General features: G+C 39.3%; 5 non-coding genes across 5 annotated transcripts; all 5 read left to right on the top strand.

Moving 5' to 3' along the window:
* The first annotated feature begins 572 nt into the window (after nt 1-572).
* trnan-guu lies at nt 573-646 on the top strand. Its single transcript has one exon. It is a non-coding gene; the product is annotated as a tRNA-Asn (tRNA).
* An 872-nt stretch (nt 647-1518) lies between these two features.
* Nucleotides 1519-1592, top strand: trnan-guu. The gene has a single exon. It is a non-coding gene; the product is annotated as a tRNA-Asn (tRNA).
* Nucleotides 1593-2464: 872 nt separating this feature from the next.
* Nucleotides 2465-2538, top strand: trnan-guu. The gene has a single exon. It is a non-coding gene; the product is annotated as a tRNA-Asn (tRNA).
* Nucleotides 2539-3408: 870 nt separating this feature from the next.
* Nucleotides 3409-3482, top strand: trnan-guu. Its single transcript has one exon. It is a non-coding gene; the product is annotated as a tRNA-Asn (tRNA).
* An 867-nt stretch (nt 3483-4349) lies between these two features.
* trnan-guu lies at nt 4350-4433 on the top strand. Its single transcript has one exon. It is a non-coding gene; the product is annotated as a tRNA-Asn (tRNA).
* Nucleotides 4434-5341: the final 908 nt, after the last annotated feature.

Here is a 5341-nt window from a genome sequence, read left to right as displayed (position 1 = left end):
TGATCATTCTGTGTTCTCCAAGGAACATATAATTTATTCTTATTAATCTGGATAGTATGACAACGTAAATGATGTCAATCTGGCATGAATAACCTTAGCATTTATATTTATCTCGCGAGAAGGACAATGTTTGTCCAGTGTGTTTGTGTGTGTATGTACGCCTATACGCCATGAAAGTGACTAGCCACTTCATCATTCTTCCAGAGTCAGTCCCCTTATTATTTTGAATGGCCTTGGTGATTATATATTACATTTGTGAAAATGCAGTTGTTTAAAATATATATTTATAAGAATATATTTGAGATTGTGGCTGAATTTACTCCTGCCAGATGCCTTTCAATATAATGTTGCGCTGACGAACATTGCGCTACATTTTTGCCCTTTTAAGGCCATTCAAAAAGCTAACAAATATTAGAAAACTACAGGTCTACTTCCTTGAAAATGTTGCTGCACCTTCGATGCACGTTAACACAACCATTGGAACAAAGTGTTGTTGTTTCGTAAACTCCATGTACAGTTGGATGAGAGCACAAATGGCCAGCGATCAAGCGTCAGGGTCAAATACACCACAAGTCTCTGTGGCGCAATTGGTTAGCGCGTTAGACTGTTAATCTAAAGGTTGGTGGTTCGAGCCCACCCAGGGACGACAGTTCTCAGTTTGTTGTGCTCCATGATGTGGATATGACAAGTCTCTGTGGTGCAATTGGTTGGTGAGTTTGACTCTTAATTTAAAAGTTGGTGATTTGAGCCCACCCAGGAATGCTGTCTCTCTGTTTCTAGTGATATGGAAGACCTTCCTGGCCTTACAGTAAGCTTGCTTTTGACCTGCTGTGTTTCCTGTTGTCACATGTGATTGGGGTGTTGTTGAACATGAAAGATGACAAGTTGCTATACCTACTGGTAAAATGGCTGTCAATGGTCTCTGATCTTCTGTTACTCAATAGCTTGATCATTCTGTGTTCTCCAAGGAACATATAATTTATTCTTATTAATCTGGATAGTATGACAACGTAAATGATGTCAATCTGGCATGAATAACCTTAGCATTTATATTTATCTCGCGAGAAGGACAATGTTTGTCCAGTGTGTTTGTGTGTGTATGTACGCCTATACGCCATGAAAGTGACTAGCCACTTCATCATTCTTCCAGAGTCAGTCCCCTTATTATTTTGAATGGCCTTGGCGATTATATATTACATTTGTGAAAATGCAGTTGTTTAAAATATATATTTATAAGAATATATTTGAGATTGTGGCTGAATTTACTCCTGCCAGATGCCTTTCAATATAATGTTGCGCTGACGAACATTGCGCTACATTTTTGCCCTTTTAAGGCCATTCAAAAAGCTAACAAATATTAGAAAACTACAGGTCTACTTCCTTGAAAATGTTGCTGCACCTTCGATGCACGTTAACACAACCATTGGAACAAAGTGTTGTTGTTTCGTAAACTCCATGTACAGTTGGATGAGAGCACAAATGGCCAGCGATCAAGCGTCAGGGTCAAATACACCACAAGTCTCTGTGGCGCAATTGGTTAGCGCGTTAGACTGTTAATCTAAAGGTTGGTGGTTCGAGCCCACCCAGGGACGACAGTTCTCAGTTTGTTGTGCTCCATGATGTGGATATGACAAGTCTCTGTGGTGCAATTGGTTGGTGAGTTTGACTCTTAATTTAAAAGTTGGTGATTTGAGCCCACCCAGGAATGCTGTCTCTCTGTTTCTAGTGATATGGAAGACCTTCCTGGCCTTACAGTAAGCTTGCTTTTGACCTGCTGTGTTTCCTGTTGTCACATGTGATTGGTGTGTTGTTGAACATGAAAGATGACAAGTTGCTATACCTACTGGTAAAATGGCTGTCAATGGTCTCTGATCTTCTGTTACTCAATAGCTTGATCATTCTGTGTTCTCCAAGGAACATATAATTTATTCTTATTAATCTGGATAGTATGACAACGTAAATGATGTCAATCTGGCATGAATAACCTTAGCATTTATATTTATCTCGCGAGAAGGACAATGTTTGTCCAGTGTGTTTGTGTGTGTATGTACGCCTATACGCCATGAAAGTGACTAGCCACTTCATCATTCTTCCAGAGTCAGTCCCCTTATTATTTTGAATGGCCTTGGCGATTATATATTACATTTGTGAAAATGCAGTTGTTTAAAATATATATTTATAAGAATATATTTGAGATTGTGGCTGAATTTACTCCTGCCAGATGCCTTTCAATATAATGTTGCGCTGACGAACATTGCGCTACATTTTTGCCCTTTTAAGGCCATTCAAAAAGCTAACAAATATTAGAAAACTACAGGTCTACTTCCTTGAAAATGTTGCTGCACCTTCGATGCACGTTAACACAACCATTGGAACAAAGTGTTGTTGTTTCGTAAACTCCATGTACAGTTGGATGAGAGCACAAATGGCCAGCGATCAAGCGTCAGGGTCAAATACACCACAAGTCTCTGTGGCGCAATTGGTTAGCGCGTTAGACTGTTAATCTAAAGGTTGGTGGTTCGAGCCCACCCAGGGACGACAGTTCTCAGTTTGTTGTGCTCCATGATGTGGATATGACAAGTCTCTGTGGTGCAATTGGTTGGTGAGTTTGACTCTTAATTTAAAAGTTGGTGATTTGAGCCCACCCAGGAATGCTGTCTCTCTGTTTCTAGTGATATGGAAGACCTTCCTGGCCTTACAGTAAGCTTGCTTTTGACCTGCTGTGTTTCCTGTTGTCACATGTGATTGGTGTGTTGTTGAACATGAAAGATGACAAGTTGCTATACCTACTGGTAAAATGGCTGTCAATGGTCTCTGATCTTCTGTTACTCAATAGCTTGATCATTCTGTGTTCTCCAAGGAACATATAATTTATTCTTATTAATCTGGATAGTATGACAACGTAAATGATGTCAATCTGGCATGAATAACCTTAGCATTTATATTTATCTCGCGAGAAGGACAATGTTTGTCCAGTGTGTTTGTGTGTATGTACGCCTATACGCCATGAAAGTGACTAGCCACTTCATCATTCTTCCAGAGTCAGTCCCCTTATTATTTTGAATGGCCTTGGCGATTATATATTACATTTGTGAAAATGCAGTTGTTTAAAATATATATTTATAAGAATATATTTGAGATTGTGGCTGAATTTACTCCTGCCAGATGCCTTTCAATATAATGTTGCGCTGACGAACATTGCGCTACATTTTTGCCCTTTTAAGGCCATTCAAAAAGCTAACAAATATTAGAAAACTACAGGTCTACTTCCTTGAAAATGTTGCTGCACCTTCGATGCACGTTAACACAACCATTGGAACAAAGTGTTGTTGTTTCGTAAACTCCATGTACAGTTGGATGAGAGCACAAATGGCCAGCGATCAAGCGTCAGGGTCAAATACACCACAAGTCTCTGTGGCGCAATTGGTTAGCGCGTTAGACTGTTAATCTAAAGGTTGGTGGTTCGAGCCCACCCAGGGACGACAGTTCTCAGTTTGTTGTGCTCCATGATGTGGATATGACAAGTCTCTGTGGTGCAATTGGTTGGTGAGTTTGACTCTTAATTTAAAAGTTGGTGATTTGAGCCCACCCAGGGATGCTGTCTTTCTGTTTCTAGTGATATGGAAGACCTTCCTGGCCTTACAGTAAGCTTGCTTTTGACCTGCTGTGTTTCCTGTTGTCACATGTGATTGGTGTGTTGTTGAACATGAAAGATGACAAGTTGCTATACCTACTGGTAAAATGGCTGTCAATGGTCTCTGATCTTCTGTTACTCAATAGCTTGATCATTCTGTGTTCTCCAAGGAACATATAATTTATTCTTATTAATCTGGATAGTATGACAACGTAAATGATGTCAATCTGGCATGAATAACCTTAGCATTTATATTTATCTCGCGAGAAGGACAATGTTTGTCCAGTGTGTTTGTGTGTATATGTACGCCTATACGCCATGAAAGTGACTAGCCACTTCATCATTCTTCCAGAGTCAGTCCCCTTATTATTTTGAATGGGCTTGGCGATTATATATTACATTTGTGAAAATGCAGTTGTTTAAAATATATATTTATCAGAATATATTTGAGATTGTGGCTGAATTTACTCCTGCCAGATGCCTTTCAATATAATGTTGCGCTGACGAACATTGCGCTACATTTTTGCCCTTTTAAGGCCATTCAAAAAGCTAACAAATATTAGAAAACTACAGGTCTACTTCCTTGAAAATGTTGCTGCACCTTCGATGCACGTTAACACAACCATTGGAACAAAGTGTTGTTGTAAACTCCATTTACAGTTGGATGAGAGCACAAATGGCCAGCGATCAAGCGTCAGGGTCAACGACACCACAAGTCTCTGTGGCGCAATCAGTTTGTTGTGGTTAGCGCGTTAGACTGTTAATCTAAAGGTTGGTGGTTCGAGCCCACCCAGGGACGACAGTTCTCAGTTTGTTGTGCTCCATGATGTGGATATGACAAGTCTCTGTGGTGCAATTGGTTGGTGAGTTTGACTCTTAATTTAAAAGTTGGTGATTTGAGCCCACCCAGGGATGCTGTCTTTCTGTTTCCTGTGTTCTCCAAGGAACATATAATTTATTCTTATTAATCTGGATAGTATGACAACGTAAAAATGATGTCAATCTGGCATGAATAACCTTAGTATTTATATTTATCTCGCGAGAAGGACAATATTTTGGTCCAGTGTGTTTGTGTGTATATGTACGCCTATACGCTATGAAAGTGACTTGCCACTTCATCATCATTCTTCCAGAGTCAGTCCTTTATTATTTTGAATAGGCTTACGATTATATATTACATTTGTGAAAATGCAGTTGTTTACAATATATATTTATCAGAATATATTTGAGATTGTGGCTGAATTTACTCCTGCCAGATGCCTTTCAATATAATGTTGCGCTGACGAACATTGCGCTATTTTGCCCTTTTAAGGCCATTCAAAAAGCTAACAAATGTTAGAAAACTACAGGTCTACTTCCTTGAAAATGTTGCTGGATGTTGGAGTTTCCTGTTGTCACATGTGTGTTGTTGAACATGAAAGATGACAAGTTGCTATACCTACTGGTAGAAATGGCTGTCAATGGTCTCTGATCTTCTGTTATTCAATAGCTTGATCATTCTCTGTTCTCAAGGAACACTATCATTTATTCTTATTAATCTGGATAGTATGACAACGTAAAATGATGTCAATCTGGCATAATAACCTTAGCATTTATATTTATCTCATGAGAAGGACAATGTTTGTCCAGTGTGTTTGTGTGTGTATGTATGCCTATACGCCATGAAAGTGACTAGCCACTTCATCATTCTTCCAGAGTCAGTCCCCT

This window comes from Oncorhynchus gorbuscha, unplaced genomic scaffold, assembly GCF_021184085.1.
Source record: "Oncorhynchus gorbuscha isolate QuinsamMale2020 ecotype Even-year unplaced genomic scaffold, OgorEven_v1.0 Un_scaffold_16193, whole genome shotgun sequence".
Taxonomy (NCBI): Eukaryota; Metazoa; Chordata; class Actinopteri; order Salmoniformes; family Salmonidae; genus Oncorhynchus; species Oncorhynchus gorbuscha.
This window is presented reverse-complemented; position numbering and strand designations above follow the sequence as displayed.